This window comes from Ceratotherium simum, unplaced genomic scaffold (genome assembly GCF_057802395.1).
Source record: "Ceratotherium simum simum isolate JZ-2026a unplaced genomic scaffold, ASM5780239v1 HiC_scaffold_44, whole genome shotgun sequence".
NCBI classification, from domain to species: Eukaryota; Metazoa; Chordata; class Mammalia; order Perissodactyla; family Rhinocerotidae; genus Ceratotherium; species Ceratotherium simum.
In genome coordinates, this window is record NW_028261260.1 from 1,580,783 (window position 1) to 1,602,989 (window position 22,207).

The window sequence follows — 22,207 nt, forward strand, 5'->3', positions numbered from 1 at the left end:
GCCATTATATACAACAAGTCAGCCAAAACTCCTCCATTCCTGTATAATCCTATATGTGGGTAGTAATGGTTAGTTCTTATAGATTGTTTGAACACCTGCATATCACGAAATACAAGTGGCCATTAAAAATTAAAATGTTCACCAAATACAAGATTATCTGATTCCCAGAAAAAGAAAACAATATTGTAACATTAAGGCTAAAACTATCAAAAAGGAAGCCAAGATACACTCAAGTAAAGCTTTTGCTGAAAAGTTAATTGGCTCATCTTTGAAACTTTATCATGTTTATTATGTAAGCAAGATACTTTCAGAGCCTAAAATATAGAGAGTGCTTATTGGTAAGTTAACATTGTGATCATTTATTTTGTAAATGTTAATATGAGAGACGTAATTCATTTTCTACTATATTCAGATTTTCAAGTTCTGCTAAATCTAAGGCCACATTACTGGCAAGTTGGGATACCTCTAGACATCTGAAAAATATGAGTCCTACACAGAAGCTTATACATTCTCTATTCATCAGGTTCTAAATTCTAAAACATTCTAAGGTTTTGGATCAAACCAATGGCATTCCAAATTTACAGTAAGGTTGCACGTGCAATACATGATCCTATAGGAAGAGACATCCAGATTTTAAATAAAGGAGATTGTGCACAAAAATAAAATATATTTTCACGTCTGAAACGGGATTACAAGAAAGAAGGGACTCTCAGAATATGTGCTAAGTGGTAAATAAGTTACCAAAGGGTCTCTAAAAGAGAACATATTGTGGAAAAAAGAGCTTAAACGCAGAGAGCTAAAATGGCATCTTGGGAATCCTTACGGTGAAACAGACACTGAACTACTTTTGCCTAAAATTTAAAATGCATCTTATCCTCTAAACAAATACCACGTCCCTGCCATGCAGCTTACCTGGGAACGGTGACGTGTTTGAATCATTTTCTAATTCATTGGCTCTTAAACTTGATGGACACCAGAAGCACCTGGAGGCCTTGTTGAAACCCAGATTGCCAGGCCCCACCCCAGAGTTTCCAGTTCTGCGGATCTGCAGCAGCACCTGAGAATTTGCATTTATACCCAGTTCCCAGGTGATGCTGATGCTGCTGGTCCACGGACCCCACTTTGAGAACCACAGCCTAACTTACACCCTATATATTGTTACCAAATCCATTATTTCATCCTTTGGCTGCTACTTTTCCTTTATCACATCAGCACCTTAGCTCCGAATCTCCTCACCTAACAATGGGAATACTTGGAGAGTTTAACAGCTGGTCCTCCTTTCCGGCTCAGTTCTCCCTCTTCCTCTCAAAACTACATTCTCTTGCCAGGTAACTGTTCCTTAAACATCAGTTCATCATAGATCTTCCTTGCTCAAAATCTCATGGCTCTTATGCTGAGCACAAGACATTTTAAATTCTCTACTTTGCTCATAAGGTCTGTAATAGCCTGTAGAATGTGGACACCCTGATCCTTACCCTGCCTACTATAAAGGAGTATGTGAGGATTACATAAGATACAGTCAGTTCTCGTTATGCACAGTGTGACATTCTATAAAGTCACTGTGAACACTGAATTGGTGAATATGACCCACTGCTACTGCAGGAAATGCAGGGTTAGGTTGCTGCGAGCCTTAGTTACATTTTCTTCAATTGATCAATACATAACCTTATTTTCTGTGTGTTTCTCTTTAAAGTCACCTTATTTAAGATATATAGGTGATATATTAACATTGAACTCACACCAACAGCACTGTACCTCGTGTCTGAAAGAAGCTTGTTGAACACACATACTTTCTCTGTAAAGGCTAAGCCTCTTGCCCTGAGGAACACCAGGCAGCATTGCAGCACTACACATGGGGGACATATTAAATAGCAAAGTCACCAATACAAAGCACAAAAGATAAGAAATGAGGCACTAAATAGACTGCAAGAAGGACACTTGTTTACAGTATGAGCTGAAACGAGGGCAGAGCGTCACCTGGTTCCCCTCCGCTGGGAACGTGCTCATCCAGTGAATAAATTTTTCACCACTTTGTGCATATCTGCAAATGGACATGAAAGCCCTGTGAGTGTTTATTTGGAGGCTGCCAGTACATTTTAGCTAGTGGACAAGTGTGCAAACACGGAATCCACAAATAATGAGGATCAACTATATTATGAAAGCATCTTTTCAAAACCATAGTATTGCTCAGATATAAGAGCAATAATGATAACATAACAGCTAACATTTTAGTGCTTACTATGTGCCAGCAGCTCTTCTAAGTACTTTACATAAGTTAATGCATTTAAATCTCACTAAAACCCTATGAGACAGGAGTAATCATTAGCTGCATTTTATAGATGAGGAAACTAAGGCTCAGAGAGTAAATACTTTGCACAGGTTCCCCAGTTAAAAGTGGAATAACTGGGATTGGTACCCAGACAAACTGGTCCAAAGCCCACAGCCTCAACCACTATGGTAGGAATGTGAGCATATTTTCTACCACTCCCTGAAAAGCCCCTTCTGCCCCAGCCAGTGTTGTCTCCCACATATTCACTCATCAAACATTTTCTGAGTGACCCAAAGGTGTCAGGTACTGTGTTTAGATACTGGAGGGACAAATAGAATGTCAATGCATATAATCCTTAACCAATCTATAAATCAAAATTGGGTTGAGTTTATGATGAGCCAAACTTTGAGGGTCATATAGCCCAGGAGAGTCCTTTCACAAAGAAATGGAGCACTCCAAAGAAGTAGGGTGTACAGAGTGGTTATATACCATCAAAGAGCACGTATCACATGTGATTGCAATGTCCCTTTTACAGTAGTCATGACGTTGACCTCTCGGCATGTCGATTGATGGACACAGTGGGTATCAAGTCTGCTGTCTCTATGGGCGTGGCTGTTGTCTCGAGTTGGGTCATCACAGGATGAGCACAGCAATCAAATCCTAGCCTAGGGAGAAATGCTTATCCTTAAGGAAATACCAATGTGGGGAAAGTTGCATTTACATCTTAAGGGCTTTGCTTTTGTCTTTGGGACATGTTAATTGTTTAAAGCAGATATACAATGGATGAACAGAGGCTACAGGCTCCTTTTGGGGAAAAAAAAAAAAACAAGGTCAGGCCCAATTAGTTTTACACTAAGTGGCTTCCTCATGTGCTCCAATATATCCTATTGCTCGCCATTTATTCATCAAGAAGTAGGATAGTCTCCGCTTGAAGAAGCTCACTGTCTATGAGACATGAATAAAACAACCGTTATGGAAAAGTAGATAAGTACAGGGGCCCAGAGTGGGGACATCAAAAGGGGTCTCTAGATGGAGACCTCTCAGGAAAAGTGTCCAAGAGGAAGGAACATTTGACATGAGTTTAGGTTAAGAAATAGGAATTAAGTTGATCAAAAAAGTGGGTAGGAGGACAGAAGAAACACATATAAAAATACAGATATAAAGGATGCTAAAGCTTTCACAAAATTGGGGTATTTTTAAGGCTGGAACAAAGCAAACATGTAGGAAACAGTGTGTGATGAGGCTAAAGATGAGGACAGCAAGAGAAAGCCTGCGTGTCCAGCTCAGGAATCTGAATGATCTCTCAGATGCTCTGAGCAGTCATTGAAAGAGTATAAGCAGATGTCACATTTAAACAAATTTGGATTCTTGAAGGTAACTCTGGAGGCATTGTGGAGGAAAGATTAGAAGAAATTAAGACTGGAAGTAAAGGGTCCTGTTGGGAGATTAGGCAGTGATCCAGATAAGATAGGCCTTGGCTCAGGCGGGGGGTCTGCAGGTGGAGGAGGCCAGGAGGTGGGAAGCAGTGCTGGGCTCCTGGAGGAGGAAACTGAGCTGCCTCTCAGTCACGGGAAGACTGTGCCTGTCATGGCCTCCCCACCCCCATGCCCAAATGCCATGTTCCTTTCTATCCCCTCTTCCCCCATCTGAAATCCTCACTCTTTCTTCCCTCCACCTGCCCAACAGTGGTCCCTTTGAGGACTTGATCTAGTTCACCTCTCCTAAGAAGCTGTCCTTAATTACAATTTCTGGATAACATTCCCATTTTTTTAAGTTCTATGATACAACATACACTAATACCTTGGTAGAATCTAATTACATCTTGCAAACCATTTCATGTACGTGGAGGAGCTTGGAACCTTATAATTCTTTGTATTTCCTTCAATACCTACCACAATATAGATGTCCAGTAAAGTTCAATAAAGAAGCACCCTTTATTAGCTAAAAACTTTTATGAGCTCAGTTATTCCTTTAGATCAGCTGCTTGAACCATCTGTCTTTCTCCACAGGTCAACAGTGTTGCCCAGAACAAATGAATTTTACACTTTCTCAAACTCAATAGAGCAAAGATGGAACTTCATTCCCCCTGCAAGCCTTACTGCCCCAGAGAAAAGCAAAAACAACGTGTGACATCTAATTCTTTCTCCACATTCTCATCTCAAATTGCAACTGTTTTCCAGATGCTAACTGGTTTTCATTCTTAAAACTGACAGAAAAGTTTCTCATTATTTCCGTTTCTTTTTTTTTTTTTTGTGAGGAAGATCAGCCCTGAGCTAACTTCCGATGCCAATCTTCCTCTTTTTGCTGAGGAAGATTGGCCCTGGGTTAACATCTGTGCCCATCTTCCTCTACTTTATATTGGATGTTACCACAGCATGGCTTGACAAGCGGTGCATCAATGCGCGCCAGGATCTGATCATGTGAACCTGGGATCGCTGCAGCGGAGCGCGTGCACTTACCCGCTGTGCCACAGGGCTGGCCCCTCTCTTTATTTCTAAAGCTGAAATGTTTAAATCATTCTCTGGGCTAGTTGGAGTTTCCATAAAATGAAAATATACATTCCAGAAAAATCCTTAACTTTCCAGAATAATCCTTAATATATTATGGTAAACACCTTGGCAAAATGTCACTGATTTTCAATGTCAGTGCCTCCACAAGGGTATCCTTGCATTGTCTCCCTTCCCAACCACCTCTCACTTTGTCCCTTCCCAAGATCATGGGCTCAAAGTGTTTACTGAGCACTAAGAATGATCAGAGTCTGAGGGAGACTTCAAGGATGACTCAGCCATGTTTTCTGACCCCAAGAATCTCTCTCCATCTCTCCTTTAACCTCTATTTTTCTTATTCTGGTTTCTACTTTAGTTGTTTACTTGTCTTGTGAATTGATGTTTTGTGGTTTATAATTACCATGTAAATTCATATTACTTTTTGCCTTAGAGTTTAGAAAGAACTTACATTAAACAATGTTTTTTCCCAGCCCTTTGATGTGTCTAATATCTTCCAATGCAATTCAAGTGGCTTCTTGTTTTTATGTCTCCATCATTATTCCTTCAGAATTATGTTCACCCCACACTTTTGATCTGACCAATGCTGCTTTACTCTTTAAATTTTTCTATGCCGAGACTCACGTGAGGAATCCCTCAAGCACCATCAACTAGGCGAACCCACATTCCTCACATCTGTTTCCTTGATTTGTTCTAAATAAAGAGTTTCTCTTTTGTGTGTGTGAGCAAGATCAGCTCTCAGCTAACATCCATGCTAATCCTCCTCTTTTTCTTTTGCTGAGGAATACCGTCTCTGAGCTAACATCTATTGCCAATCCTCCTCCTTTTTTTTCTCCCCAAAGCTCCAGTAGATAATTGTATGTCATAGTTGCACATCCTTCTAGGTGCTGTATGTGGGACTTGGCCTCAGCATGGCCAGAGAAGCGGTACGTCAGTGCGCGCCCGGGATCCGAACCTGGGCTGCCAGTAGCTGAGCGTGCGCACTTAACAGCTAAGCCACGAGGCTGGCCCAAGGTGTTTCTGAAAATGATAATAAATTGTATAAAAAGCACTATCACAGATACTTTAAAGAGAACAAATGGAAAAGAACATTCAATTCCTCAGATAGGTTTGCAATCAAATGAGACATTGAGGGGACCATGGGGCACTGATCAGAGCAGGATCCTAAGAGAAGAGTTTTTTAAATCAATTTCAAATGAGGTTAAAACTGGAATGAGATAGTATTTTACCAGTTAGCTGAAATCATACGCATTTTTCTGACCTTTGAGAGTTTATTTGCATATAAACTGTACATGTGGGGTAAGAGAAGGCTGATATTGTTTAATTTCTTTTTATTATTCAGCACTTTGTAATAGATGTGGCTATTCACAATTAATAAATATCATAAAGTGGAGAGACCCAACTTTCAACTGCCTGATATTATCAATTCTTACACAAAGCTAGAGTTTTAAAGATCAAATTTCATTCTAGTTACCTGTCAACTAGTCCATTTATATCAGAAAGATGCTGAGTTTTAGGAAAATACTTCAAAACACAAATTTTATATGTAATTTCAAAAGCAAAAACTTAGTTAAAAACTGGGTGGTAACCCGTTTTGCTACCATATATTAATCTTTAGCATGGGAGCAAACATTTTTTGAGAATATAATTCATATTTGCCTGTTTGTATATTGTAGAATGTTAAAGGATTTACAGTTTTAATCGTATTTCAAATACCAGAGAATAAAAAACAGAATTGTTTCAGTTTTATGAAATAGTTTTTAGACATAGCAGATTTTCACAGCATATTACTTGAAAATAAAATAATCAGTTAGTGAGGTTTAAGCAATGTGGTTTTATTTTAAACTTGTTCCTTCCATAGGAGCATCAATAAAAGCCCTCCAGGAGTAGCTGTCGCTCTTTCCCTCCACATGAGCACCAGGTGCGTTTGCTTTAAGCATCAGACTCTCAGGCAACACCATAGCCCTCAACTCCGTTTAGTTGAGAAAAGGCTTTATGAGTCGTGTGTTTTTTCTAGGGGTATGGAGCTCCCAGACTTATTAACTACAGAGAGAGAGTAAGAGTCAGAACACATTCAATAAACTCCAGTGTGCTCAGGTGAGAGGATAGGTGCCTGAACTCACATCTGAAGAAGAACTTAGAGGATGCTTTCTCACTCTGCTTCATGCCTCTGAGTAAGCAGTCCTGGACATCCCCGTTACGGCCACGGAATAACACAGGCAGCCTTGATGGACCAGAAATCCTCCTATGTCCATCATTTGTACAGAGCAAACTGGCTTAAGACCTCTCGTTTCCTGCTGCAGTGGTAATTTACAGACATACAGAACTGCCATCTAGTGACTAAGAAGAAAACAGCAAGGTGCTTTACATGGAAAATGAAATTGTGAGTTTTTTAAAAAAGAACAGTGAAGCACTAAAGTTGGTAAAGTTGACACAAAGTTGACACAATGTGACACACGAAAGTTATAGTAAAACTGAAAAATGTGTAGGTGAAGTAATCAGTTGTTCTCTCTGCCTCTAAAACATGTCTTGACATCTGACTCATAAATAGTATAGTTTAAATATAATAGAATAACTTTGGAAATAAACTTCTCATCTCATCTCATCCAGTGATGCTGGCAAGAACTGGTATTAAATAGCCAGATGGGGAGTACCCATGTTGAAGTACCATTTTTATCACAGTGGAGAGAATAGAGGCATAAAACCCAACAGACTGATGTTCAGATCTTCCCTCTCACCCTTGATCAATTTTGTGAACATGGTCTTATTTTGTTTGTGAGGAAGATCAGCCCTGTGCTAACATCTGCAAATCCTCATCTTTTTTTGCTGAGGAAGACTGGCCCTGGGCTAACATCCATGCCCATCTTCCTCCACTTTATACGGGATGCCACCACAGCATGCCTTGCCAAGCGGTGCGTTGGCGCGCGCCCAGGATCCGAACCGGCGAACTCCAGGCCGGTGCATCGGAGCGAGCACACTTAACCGCTTGCGCCACCGGGCAGGCCGCTAAACATGGTTTTCTTTATCAGTTAAATATGAATTATAATAGTTACTTTAAAGGATTACTGTAAGAATTGCATGAGGTAATACAGTAAAGGGACGGGTGTAGAGTAATAGTTAATTCTCCTGCCCTGTCTCTCTTCTATGAAACATGCACAAATCATCTAAGAAGAGAACTTGTCTATACAATAAACTTATGACAAAGATTCAATGGTTCCAGAAGTAAGGGCCACCATTGTTGAGGGCTTAACCTCAACTGCTTCCAAATACTGTTAACTCTCAATTAATTTTATGTATTTTGTGTCTTCCAGACACTTCACTGGCTAGAAGGAAATGAGAAGGTGTGAAATTTAAATTGATGTATTTCACCCTTGAATGTCCAAGCTGTAAAATCAGGTGTTTTAAATCACCTAGTTCATCAGGTTTTCTGCTTATTATTATATATTTTACCATGGTTCACAGTCCGAGAAAAATAGAAAATCATTATAATTTTACACACCTGAATATATATCTTGACTATTACAGCTGGAATCTTAATATATAGAACAATGTTGTACATGTTTTGTCCTTGTTGATAGTACAGAATACTTTTGTCCAGGTTTTCTTTGGCATTATCATATATAATGAAGAACTCAGTAATATATGCCCTGGAGATAAGGATTTAGAAAAATCTAACATACTATCCTAGTCATGCCACAAAATATGCTATAAAAATAATGAGAGGATATTTTGAAGGCATTATTTTTCTTAATTATTTCCAACTTTATGTCCCTTTACCTGTTTTTAATCATTCTGCATCTTATTCACTATTGGCTAATCATCTCACAGTAATTAAGTAACCCTCAGTTGAGTCCACCATGCCTCTTCAAGTGCCCCAGCCTGATGTCGGTCTCAGCTCTGACAAAAGAAGCTGGGAAAACCTGTTTTGTGGCACTATTCTTAAGGATATCTTTACTCTTACAATAATAGCTATATTTTTGAAAGGCACCAGTGGATTATAAAATCAAGTACTCGACCCATGTTGTATCCTCATTTTCCCTCCAGGGGGAGCACAACTTTCATGTGTAATGCAGGGCTGCTGCTTTATTGTTTCCTTTCAAGATATTTTATTACTTGTAAAACATGTCGATGTAAATAATCCATAATCAATCTATAAATCAAAATTAGGGTGAGTTTATTATGAACTAACTTTTGAGGACCATGGCCCTGGGCCTTCCTTCCCTAAAGAAGGAAGGGCACCAAAGAAGTGGAGAGTACAGAGTGGTTATATACCATCAAAGAGCATGTATCACATAGGATTGTAATGTACCTTTTACAATAACCACAAGATCGCCCTGCCAGGTTGCCCTGCTAGAATAGCTATTGATGGACACAGCAGGGAGCAGGTCTGCTGTCTCGATGGATGTGGCTGGTGTCAGGTCTGTTGTCTGGAGCTGGGCGGTCACAGGATGAATGCAGCAGTAAAATCACAGCCTAGGGAGAAATGCTTATCCTTAAGGCAATGCCAATGAGGGGGAAGCTGCATTCTTATCTTAAGGGCATTTATTCTTCTCTTGGAGACATGGCAAAGCAGATACAGAATGCAGGCGACAAGACCTTTTGGAAAAACAAACTCAGGCCGAGTTAGATTTACTCCAAATCGCTTCCTCATATGCTCCAATATATCTTATTGCTTGCCATTTATTTATCAAGCTCAGGGCGTGTCTTTCAAACAGAAATCATCGAGAATAGCATGAAGTAGTCACTTACCTACAGATGTCACTGTGGTAACAGAATATTAACAAGTAGCTTTCAAATATAACCATTTTCCCAAATATTGTATTTCACTGAGTTAATCAAAAAGGCATTCTTCTGTCTTATACTCAGAAATCTCAACTCTGAACTTAACACTAGATGTAGCCAATTTTGAATAAAGACCTTTAACATCAAAGCCGGCCAATAGATCTTGTTAAAGCAAATCCAAACTTGGGAACACTTTTGTTTTCAGTCACATGTAAATCCTCTCAAACTCAAAATAGGGTCCCGGCTTTGTGCAGATGGAGAAAAGCTTCTGTTCCTCTTTTTCTATTCAGATAGTGCAGGGAAGAGCCCAAAAGATCTCCTGGTGGAACACGAACAGTTCTTTACATTAGAAGCATGAGCAGTGTTTCCTAGCTTCTTTTCTATAGGCCGAGACATGCTGACCTGCCCAGAGGAGCAAACTTCTGGGCTCCAACAGTAAATAAGACCATGTGCAGTTTACCACAACAATGAACTACAAAGATGTATCAGGAAATATTTTGAACATCAACACCTAAGCTCTCAGTTTCCCTCTGTCTAATTCCATGGCTACCTGAACTGAATTCATTCTCCATCCCCATCCCTTTCATGATAGTTTTTATCTCCTTGAATCAGCATGTTATAACATCTAAGAGAAATTTATCAAAACACTTTCTTCAAAATAGCTAGCTGAAGTATAAGAGTTGTAGAGGGTCAAGATTTTAAGATGAACGTGATGTACAGAGTAACTGTACTACAAAATAAAAAGAAAATAAATGAGAACAATAAGAAAAGGAAGAAAAAAATGATAAGGAGAAGGAATATAACAGAGAGTAAAAGTAAGAAAGAGAGAAAAAAGAAGAAAGAAGGTGTAGGAAAGAGAAAGAGTGAGGAGAAGCATGAGAAATGGCAAAAAGGGGCACGAGCAGAGGGAAGACACCATGTTCAGAGGGAATGACAAGTCAACTGGCTTCTGACCAGGGCTCATGTCTAGAGTCACTGGCCTGCATTTGAGAACTCCACTCAGTTCTAACATCCACAGAATGACCACTCCTCATGCAAACTCTGATGACACTGATTACCAGCGCTGTCTTCTCCCGGGACCTGTTGGAACTTTGGGAACTGCCTCTGTCAGCAGCTCTGGGACTGACAGAGTCCCCATTAAATACTCATCAACTAGGATGGTGGTGTTTTTTTTAATTACTTTTTTTTAAAAATTTTATTTATTTATTTTTTCCCCCAAAGCCCCAGTAGATAGTTGTATGTGATAGCTGCACATCCTTCTAGTTGCTGTATGTGGGACGTGGCCTCAGCATGGCTGGAGAAGCGGTGCGTCGGTTACGCCTGGGATCCGAACCAGGGCCGCCAGCAGCGGAGCACGTGCACCTAACTGTTAAGCCACGGGGTCGGCCCACAATGGTTGTTTTGAAAGAATAACCCAGTAAGAGCTCTCTCAAGGGTACATTTAATCCTGCCAACTCCTGCACTCACCCATCTGAAGAATTAAGAAACTAAACTTTTTTTTTTAATTACTGTGAAGAAAAGTAAGAGAAAACTTTTCTGGCAAAATTTTAAATGTTCCATCTGCTTTGAAGTTACCTCACAAAATTCTGAGCATAATCTAAAATTCTGGGCTCCCTACAGTTCCAAACATGTTTCAGAAATGATCTCTTTATCATCACAACGTAAGCCTATGCCTTATAAAACAAAATAAACTTGGATGAGTTTTATCTTGTAGAGAGAAGGCAGCAAGAAAAAGAGTAGGATGTGCCTTTCTACTATGAAGGAAAATAAATAAAATCATCAAAATATACAAAATATGCCTCTAAAACTGAATGAAACGGTCTCTAAAGAGTTTTACATTTTAAGTAAAAATGCACCTATATGAAATTATACATCAGTTTGTCTAAAATCTATTCCACTTAATAGAAGAAGAATTCATTCAGTTTCATTTAAATAGCATGACTTATGATTAGCTGCATAATAAGTGGTAGATATTTTAATTCTGATATACCATGTCCTTCCACCAATGAAGGTGGACTTAAACTTGTAATTTTCCTAAAAGGGGCCAACCAGATGTTTTGCTTATTTGATTATTTAATAGTATGGATCTGCTCCTCATTGCCAACGAAGGATGTCTACACACAGGCTTTAGCTTGCGTATGTAATGGGAAATGCAGACTGAGTTTACAAAAAGAAAAATTGAAAATGCAGCATTGTCTTTAGGAGATGTGGTCAATCTGTTCAAGAACATTTTCTCCCTTGGTCAAGTGAGAAGCTGAGAGAGAATGCTGTCGGCCTCTTCCTTGGCCCCTTATAGAATTCTGCGTTACCTCAATTGAACGTGTCCTAAAGTGTTTGAACTAAACTCGGAAATGAGTCGATGATACTGTATTTGCATTACGTCACACAGAATCTCTTTCATTAGGCACCATTCAAAACACTTTTTGGGACATTAGAGGCCAGAAAAGTATTGCTTCTCTGAGAGACTGTTGCTTTTAATCTCATGGACATGAGATGATACAGAATTGTTCCCATTTCCCTTTCTACTTGAAACCTGAGGGAAACATTTCCAACTACCTTTAAAAACTGCAGGTCCTTCTGAAACACATTTCAGTGCACTGGCTTACTTCAGCTTCATTTCATTGTTCCATCCTAAATTCCTTTCAGTTTGATCTATTTTCCTTTCTAATCCTTTTGTATACCTAGATATTTAAAAGCTGCTCAAATCTATATTGGAGAAAAGTTGGGTTACAGTTCTTTCAGACAGCATGTAAACCCAATTTTTAGGGTTTCTACACAAAAAGTTTCTGCCGTGTTTCTACCAGCTCTCCTTCTATATTTTTTCCTCCAGGATTTCCTCTGACAAAATTGCCTTTCTAAAAGCCAGTCCTCTGTTCATTCTCTTGGCCAGTCACATTTTCATAGAAAGATAAAGGACTGGATTTTCCAAAGATGCAACAAGAATGATCAAGTCCTGATCCACACCTAGATATGCTGTTCCTGTTCTCCAAGAATTTTAAAACTAAAGTTAATTATCTCTTTCATTTTATCTAAATCTATTAAGTAACCTTGGCACTGAGCCCTAAACTGGTCCACAGGCTGCTTCACGAGACAAAAAACTCTCTCTCAAATGCTTGCATTCATGTGCTTAGTAGGTATTTTATTTATTTAGATCTTATTCCACAAAGAGCTTCATTTATTCACTCAAATACTTAAGTATACACTATGTGCCCAAAGGTCTTGAAATGTTGGCAGTCTGCAAGGAAAACAGATATATATGAACAGATAAATTACACTACAGAAATAATTTGAATGAAAGAGATATGAATAAACTGCCGTGGGACTCCAGGAAAAGAACCACGATGGGGGGTGGACAGGGTTTGTACCATCTAAGTAAAGGAAAATGAAGATAGAGAACATAAAAAGAAAACAAGATAAATGAAAAGATTTTCTTCTTCTTAATGTTTCTGCCACCAACTTTTGGAGCACACTGCTTGCTGATGTCCTTTCTAGCCAATCTTATCCTTCAGCAGGCTTCTATAGACTTCAAAAATTCGATTGTACCAAGCTGGGCTTCTCCGTGGAGTCAATGCCAACTATGTAGGGAGTCAGGAGGGGAGCCAAAGATTCACAGGACTCTGCAGGCCTTCTGCAGCTCACTGGTGGGAAGGGGCACCGAGGCTTCACCTTGGCCTCTGTCTCCAAGTTCACATAAAGGAGGGTCCATTCCTTCCTTGATATATGAAGGTGGAGATAAGCATCTTTCTCAGACGGGATTATAGAAAAATTAAAGTGAGGACCATGAAAAAGGCAGAAGAGGTAGCACCATGAATCTGAAGAAACTGGACATGTGAATTAGTAACCAGTAGGAAGAAGAGCTGAAGACAAAAAAAAAGGCAAAAAGCAAGTTCTCAATTTTCTAAGATGGAAATGCAAATCTTTCTTCTTCAAAAAGAAAAAAGTCATTGAACATTTTCCTTTAAAATAAAATTGAAAGGGGTCACATGTTGCAAATAATGGTTTTAACCATGATGTCACTACACAATAACGTGTAGCAATCAGTTGTTAGGTGCACTGCAAATAGTTCATTACTTAATAATTATGTTATCAAAGTTTGCAATTGATATATATATTTTAGTAAATAGTAGACTGTGTGCAAAGTTGTCACTATATTACTGATAGTGTCACTCTTACAACTGAAAACATGACTAGGAGGGAAAAGATGGTGTGACCTCAGATTGCTAGAGTCACAGCAAGAAAAGTCAAGAAAGTGCCATCAGGTCATTTGGACAAAATGATGCTATACAGCTGTTGGGTTTATAACAGATCTACTTGAGAAAAACAAGTCACTACATTAAATTATTTTCTACTTACCTCCATCACCCTCTCCAAGAACACATATTTTAAAATGAGACAATATATTACATGAAAAATTACTTGCTCTGTCATTTTGAAAACTACATCAAATAATGAAGAAAAAACTAGGTTACAAACATCCTGTTATCAATTCCAACTACCATCTTTTACCAAACTAAAACTCTAATTATCACTAATTAACTTTCAATCTAGATCTCCTCCAGTATACAAAATCAATAACTTAAAATGTTTGATAACTTTTTTTAAATTGCCCTAAAATTTTAGAGGATAATATAAATATATCTCTTGGAAAAGTTGAGAAAGATAAAGACACTAGGAAAGGAAATGATGAAAATATTACCATAATCAATGATGTAAAACACAAGATATGAACAACTGTTAAAAAGAATTCTCTATGAAATTGATCAATTCTACTATCTCTACATCTGGCTATTTCCTATCAGTAATTTGATGCATAAACAAATAGAATAGTGTATTTAATGGGATCAATTCTTCTAGTTGTGTGCTTTTCCTTTTAAAACTTCATATGCTTTTATGTGCTTGCTTTATTTTCAGGTGGTGTCACATTAGAACACCCTCATCTCTGAATATCTTTGCATTAAGGGACTCTACCTTTGCCCTTGATCAACTGTACTCAGAGTTATGATAAACTCAGAGACCTACATGGAACAATGTTTCCTACGTCTTATCTCCCATGAGTAGTTCATGTCAGGGAGTATAGTCCACCAAGTAAACACTAAGCAGTGTCTGAAAAGCATCGGATACTAAAAGGAGGACATGCATGGTTGGGTGTGGGCCCCCATTCAGTGCCTCAGTGCAAAGAAGAAGGAGATAAATGCATCCCTCCAGAGACTGGGATAAAAACAGGAGATTATGAGCATGAGGCTCCCTCTGAAGGCCTTTAAGCAGGGACCTGGAATAAAACTGTTTACACTGTGGAATATTGTTGGTTTTACAGGGAACTCATGAGGAAGATAGGACATGAAATAATGATAATTAAAATAACAGCAGCAAACACTTCTACTGAACCAGGCACTGCACTCTGAATGTTAATTCTGTGCTTGAACATACATGAACTCCCATAACCCTCAAAATATCCCGACGTAGTAGATGTTGTTCTTCTCATCATTTTATAGATGAAGAGACTGGGTACAGTGGCTAGAAAACTCACCCAGGTTACAAAGCTGATACATGGCAGAGCCCAAGCTCAGTGCTCTTATGTTATGCTCTTTGACTACAACTCCAAGTGAAGTCTCTAATGACTATCTTTCTTTCTATAATCCAATGGGGGAAAAATCAAAATTCTTAACTCTAACACCCATGTTATCATTTAGGAAATGTTAGTGAGGAAGAGATTTATGAATAGTAATAATGCCCTTCTATTTACTCTTCACTTATAGATCAGACATCAATATTCCTGATCAGTCCACCAAGAAGAAACTGGGACATTATTATGCCAAAAAGAAGAAAAAACAAGGAATAAAACAACCAAATTCCTTTAAACATCATTACACAAATGTGATTCTTAATTCCATATGACAAATATAAAGTGCTTTCCTGGTTTGGGGCTCAATATAAAGCTGATGTTAATATCATGTTATCTTCCCAGCCAATAACACAAAATACTTTAAGACAACAAAAGGGAGAAAGACAAAAAACAACCCAACAGAAAAATAAATATTACATCTGAACGCTGTACAATTTTTTAAAGATTACTTAAGTGTTAGATTTAGTAAAATTTGTATCTCTATCTTGCCTTTCCCAGTTATCTCTGAAGGTAAAGAAAAGGACTAAGAAAAGCACAACGAAGCCAGTTAGGGAAGCGAGTCAGCGGGAAGAGGTGAGGTGGCCGCCCCTCTGCAGACGACAGACAGAAATCTCCCCTGGGAGCCGTCTCAGGCCTCACAAGATGTGGAGCTTTGACCTCGGGCAGTGGCTACAGCTGGACGCCAGCAGCAGTGCTTCTCAGACTTCAGTCTACACGATAATAACTGGACAAGTCCAGTGTCCCTTCCCCGGAATTCTAACTCAGCAGCTTTGAAGTTGGGACACGAGAATTTTCCATTTAAGAAGCCTAAGAGTGATTTTCCTTGAGTTATTGGCAGATTATGACCAAAGGCATACCTTGAAGAGAAGCACAAACTCACTACCCAGTATGCACTGCACAGATACTTTGTGTCACACACTCTCAGAACATTCCCTGCCCCAGGGGTCCCACCTGCTTCAGCATCCTAGGGCCTGTGTTCTTCATCAGGAGGTTCCGATGGTGGCAAAACAGACAGGACTCACCTGGGAAACTGCCCTTCTGTGTAATTCAGTGAGTGCGTGGGCTGCCTGCAGCCCAGGTGTAAAATGGGTCTTGCTATATTTAAAAATAAATTTCTTTTTAATTTTATTGAGGTCATATGGCTTATAACTGTGTAAATTTCAGGTGTACATTACTATATTTCAGTTCTGTATAGACTGGATCATGTTCCCCACCAATAGTCTTGTTTTCATCTGTCACCATACATATGTGCCCCTTTACACCTTTCCCTCTTTCCCTCTGGTAACTACAATCTGTACTCCTTATCTATGTGTTTGTTTATTTTCCAAATATGAGTGAAATCAATCAGTATTTTCTTTGTCTATCTGACTCGTTTCACTTAGTATAATACCGTCAATGTCCATCCATACTGTCACAAATGGCATGAGGTTGTCTTCTTTATGGCTGAGTAGTATTCCATGGTATATATGTATATATATCACATCTTTATTCATTCATCCATTGATAAGTACTTGAGTTGCTTCCCAGTGTTGGCTATTGTGAATAATGCTGTGAAGAACATAGAGCGCATACATTTTTGAATTACTGACTTCATATTCTTCAGATAAATATCCAGAGGTAGAATAGCTGCATCTTATGGTTTTTTTATTTTTAATTTTTTTAAAATTTTTTCCATCGTGGCTGCAGCAGTTTGTATTCCCACCAGCAATGTATGAGGGTTCCCTTTTCTCCACATCCTTTTCAACACTTATTATTTCTTGCCTTTTTAATTATAGCCATTCTGATGGGTGTGACGTGATATCTCATTGTAGTTTTGATTTGCATTGCCCTAATAATTAGTGATGTTGAACATCTTTCATGTGCCTGTTGGCCATCTGTATAACTTCTTTGGAAAAATGTCTTTTCATATCCTCTGCTCATGTTTTGATCAGGTCGTTCATTTTTTTGTTGTGGAGTTGTTTGTGTTCATTATATATTTTGGAAATTAACCCCTTGTCAGATATATGATTTGCAAATATTTTCTCCCAGTTGGTAGGTTGTCTTTTCATTTTGTTGACAGTTTCCTTTGCTGTGCAGAAACTTTTTAGTCTGATGTAGTCCCACTTCCTTATTTTTTCTTTTGTTTCCCTTGCCTGACAAGAGACAAAGACAGACATTACATAAGGAAAAAAGGGACATTCCACCAAGAAGACATAATACATTAATATACATGCACCTAACACAGGAGCAACAAACTATATAAAGCAACTATTATCAGACTTAAAGGGAAAAATTGACAGCAACACAATAATTGTAGGGGACTTCAACACCCCACCCACATCAATGGATTGATCATCCACACAGAAAGTCAACAAGGAAACAGTGGCCTTATATGAAACATCAGACCAGATGGTCTTAATAGATATATATAGAACATTTCATCCTAAAACAGCAGAATACACATTCTTCTCAAGTTCACATGGAACATTCTCAAAGATAGAAATACGTTGGGAAACAAAGCAAGCCTCAATATTTCTAAGAAGACTGAAATCATATCACGCATTTTTCTGACCACAAGTGTATGAAACTAGAAATCAACTAGAAGAAAAAATTGGAAAAGTCACAAATATTTGGACAGTAAACCACATGCTACTGAACAACTATTGGATCAATGAATAAGTCAAAGGAGAATTCAAAATATACCTAGAGACAAATGAAAATGAAAAACAACATATGAAAACATATGGGATGCAGCAAAAGTAGTACTAAGAGTGAAATTTATAGCAATACAAGCCTACCTCAAGGAATGAGAAAAAGCCCAAATAAACAATCTAACACAGTATCTAAAAGAACTAGAAAAAGAATAAACAAAGCCTAAAGTCAGTAGAAGGACAGAAATAAAAATCAGAGCAGAAATAGATGAAAGAGAGGCTAGAAAAAGAACAGAAACGTTCAATGAAACTAAGAGCTGATTCTTTGAGACGATAAGTCTCTTTCTTTAGAGGTAGAGATGGCATGTGGGCCGAGATTATAAGATCAGAAAATCCAGACACTCAATCGGAGATCTCCCTGAACTTTAAGCATCTTTTAAGCAATTTCTTAGCATCTTTAATACATTCAAATATGCTGTCCCTTTAACATCTGTTTGAATACGTGTGGCAAAGTCAAAGGACAGCGTATACTAGGCACCACAGGATGATAATAGCTTCCCTGCCTTCAACAACAAAAGGTCCAGGAAACCGAGTTATCTTGGGTCCAAGTTGGGAAGTGTTTTGGAGAAATATAGTGAAAAAGTAAATAAACCAGACAAGAATAAAAGAAATGGACAGGGATCTGCTGGCAAAGAAAACTTTTCCCAGCTACAGGCCAATAGAATCTGGACAGAATGAGAAGGCTCACAACTACACCTGGCACCAGGGAATAAAGTGGAAATCTCACAAAGGAGGCCACTTTGAGGCCTATAAACACCTTGCAAAGCTACTCATTAGGATTTCAGAACAACAACATGTTTAGGATGTGTGTGTTCAATATATGCATGTCCTGGGTTCTCCTCATGATATTTTCCTTACCTATATGTATATTTCGCTAAACCTTTGTTGATTATAAAGCAAAGTGAAGAGAGTAAGAGTGTGGCAGAGGTAAAGAGCAAATTAAAAGCAAAAAACATACTGTAGTCATCATGTTGAGACTATAAAGTAAACTGAATTAACTGATGGACAGGAGATGCTCTTTCTGTAATTTTTTTTAATAAATTAAGAAATTCATAAAATATTCTTCAGCATTGACGGTAATATACAATGCATAGATGAGTTAGTTCAAGCTTTACCTTCAGGGACAGTCATTGACCCTAATAGAGAATTCAGATTCCAGGGGTCAGCTAGTCTTGTATCAGAAAGTGTCACATTTCAGACCTGGCTGTGCGTTTCAGCTATTCACGTCTCTTTAAGCTGTTTAGTCATATCTAGGGCCGGCCCCATGGCTTAGCGGTTGGGTGCACGCGCTCCGCTGCTGGCGGCCCTGGTTCGGATCCCGGGCGCGCACCGACGCGCCGCTTCTCTGGCCATGCTGAGGCCGTGTCCCACATGCAGCAGCTGGAAGGATGTGCAACTATGACATACAGCTATCTACTGGGGTTTTGGAGGGAAAAAAATAAATAAATAAAATCTTTAAGCTAGTCATATCTTGATAAGCACCACAGGCTTTGCTACTTAGCTTACTGAATATCAGAAATAGCTTTTCATTGGTGAAATGAGTGGTTCGTTTAATTAGCATGAATTTAGAAATGAGCTCTCATTGGTGAAACTGAAGGGATTCTGTATATGTGGATTGGCCAAAACATCAGAGAATATCCTCATACTTAGAGGAAGAAGGTAAGAGTCGGGCAAGCGAGGATGTCAGGTGTGATGTCCTGACAGTGCTGCGCCAGCTGCTGGTTTAGGAAAATGTCTCCCTGCCTGTTGCCAGCCATTAGGCACAGGATCTTGCCTCCTTCATATCTGTATCATGTGAACCTTTCATGGAAGGTGTAGCCGGGCATCTATCCGGGTAGCAAGCTGCACATCCCCTGATGAATGGACTCTTGCCTAGAGCGCTTCATCATCCTAATACAATGCCACTCAGTCTTGGACATCTCTGCCTCCATGTAAAACAGGCGGCACCAACAGCCAAAGGGATAAATGGTTTCACTTAGGATTCCACGTTCACCCCAATACAATGTATGCTATAAGCACTCTATACAACCCCATGTAAACTATATATATATGGAAAGTTCAGTTGGTCCTCCAGGCTTTCAGCCACACCCCAGGACTCTCACACATTACAGTGCTGTGAGGTAATCTCAAAACCTCTCCTTCACCTCATGGCTCCAGTAGCAGAAAATAAGGAAAACACAATTTCTTTCATGGCTTTTTAGTGTCTACAGATGCCATCTCTTCAACCAGACTATCACTTATATTTTTCTACATGCCTCCTGTCCACCCCCCAAATTCGTCTCTCCCTGTTTCCTGAGTCAAGCTCCACTCCACTAGAAGGCCCTCCCTGGTCCTCCCCTCACAGAGTCTCATCAATCAGTAAAGTCAGGTTGAAGCCCCAGCTCACCTGGACCCTTCTGGAATCAACACACAGACACGGCACACCTGCATCCCTCGTTTTGACAATAATGTTGTGCTGTCTGGAAGGGTAGCGGCTTAACACTTTCATGAGTGTATCTTATCTTCCCTCAAATGCACTGAAAGTCTCTTCAGCATGAGAAGTGTGCACACTTGTCCTGTCAATCCCCCCACTCTTGACAATTTCATGATGACTGCATAACAGCCACTTAATGTCTATTGCATGAACACGCTTGTCAGGTAGAAAAATAAATGAAATGGTTTGTCAATATGAGCAGCAGCTGTAGCTGGTAATCTCATTTTCCTCATTTGCTTAATAAGGTACCAAAAGATACCCACAAACTTTGTGGGTTTCATTTGAAAAACCAAGGTAGCAAGTTACCAATTATATCGAAATCTAATGGCAATTACAGAAGATAAAGAAAAATACATAGTAGATAAAAATCCTAGGATATCATCAATACCGGCGCCCAGACAGATCTCCTAACTTTACAAGGCCTCAGCGTTCTCATCAGGAAATCATGAATGATACCCGCCCTGGCCCTGTTCATAGGGCTGGTGTGAGGCAGGAGCAAACACTATGCGGAAAGAGCTAAGACAATGACAGCTGTTATTCAGAAACAACACACCAGGAGTACCACTCATTTTGACATTTTAAAAATCTATGTTTAGGGCCAGCCCCGTGGCTTAGCAGTTAGGTGTGCGAGCTCCACTGTTGGTGGCCTGGGTTCGGATCCCGGGCGCGAACCGACGCACCGCTTCTCTGGCCATGCTGAGGCCGTGTCCCACATACAGCAACTAGAAGGATGTGCAACTATGATATACAACTATCTGTTGGGGTTTTGGGGGGGGAAGGAGGAGGATTGGCAATAGATGTTAGCTCAGAGCCAGTGTTCCTCAGCAAAAAGAGGAGGATTACCATGGATGTTAGCTCAGGGCTGATCTTCCTCACAAAAAAACAGAAAGAAATGCAGTTATTTTCCAAGTAGGGTAATAAGCTCCTTGTCTGCAGACACTATATCCTATAACCCCTGTTTTCCCCAGGATATTACATATTCTGTATACATAACAGACACACAATGAGTACTAAGAAACTGATAAATAAATGGCAAGCAATAGGATATATTGGAACACATGAGGAAGCCATTTGGGGTAAAACTAATTTGGCCGGAGTTTGTTTTTACAAAGGGGCCTATCGCCTGCATTGTGTATCTGCTTTCCCATGTCCCAAAGAGAAGAGAATATGCCCTTAAGATAAAGATGCCCTCATTGGCAGAACCTTAAGGATGAGCATTTCTCCCTAAGCTAGGACTTGGTTGCTGCAGTCATCCTGTGACCACCCAGTTTGAGACAACAGACCTGACACCAGCCAAGCCCATCAAGACAGCAGACCTGCTCCCTGCTGTGTCCATCAATTGCTAGTCTTGCAGGGCAATCTGACAGGGTGATCTTGTCACTATAGTAAAAGGGACATTACAATCCTATGTGATACATGCTCTTTGACAGCATATAACCGCTCTGTACACCCCACTTCGTTGATGCCCTTCCTTCCTTAGGGAAGGAAGGCCCTGGGCCATGGTCCTCAAAAGGCGACTCATAATAAACTCACTCTAATTTTGATTTATACATTGATTATGGATTATTTACGTAGACATTTGTTGGTGTAGTCATGGCAGGATTTCAGAGAAACCCACCAGAGACCACCTGGAATCGACACTGAACTGGCATTGGGTACCAATAGGGGCCCATTGTGCCCTCCAGATCACTACATTCTTCAGGTGACCCAGTGAGTTCTCCTGAAACCTGGACCTCCTTATTGTAAGTCAACAGTTCAGAGTTTATTTGAGCTGTTTTCAAGGCTTAAGGCTAGGTGTCTTAAGGGGGTACTGGTTCATTCCCTAGGTCAGAGGAACCTAGGGCGGAATTCCTAGGAACGAGAAAC

General features: G+C 39.5%; 1 protein-coding gene and 1 long non-coding RNA gene across 3 annotated transcripts in view; both read left to right on the forward strand.

The window, feature by feature from the left end:
• Nucleotides 1–22,207, forward strand: part of LOC101390292 (ral-GDS-related protein-like) — a 256,999-nt gene that overhangs the window by 209,067 nt on the left and 25,725 nt on the right. The gene's annotated exons all lie outside the window — the stretch shown is intronic.
• LOC147911284 (uncharacterized) lies at nt 6,537–7,378 on the forward strand. The gene is made up of 2 exons (XR_015551335.1): nt 6,537–6,694; nt 6,791–7,378. It is a non-coding gene; the product is annotated as an uncharacterized LOC147911284 (long non-coding RNA).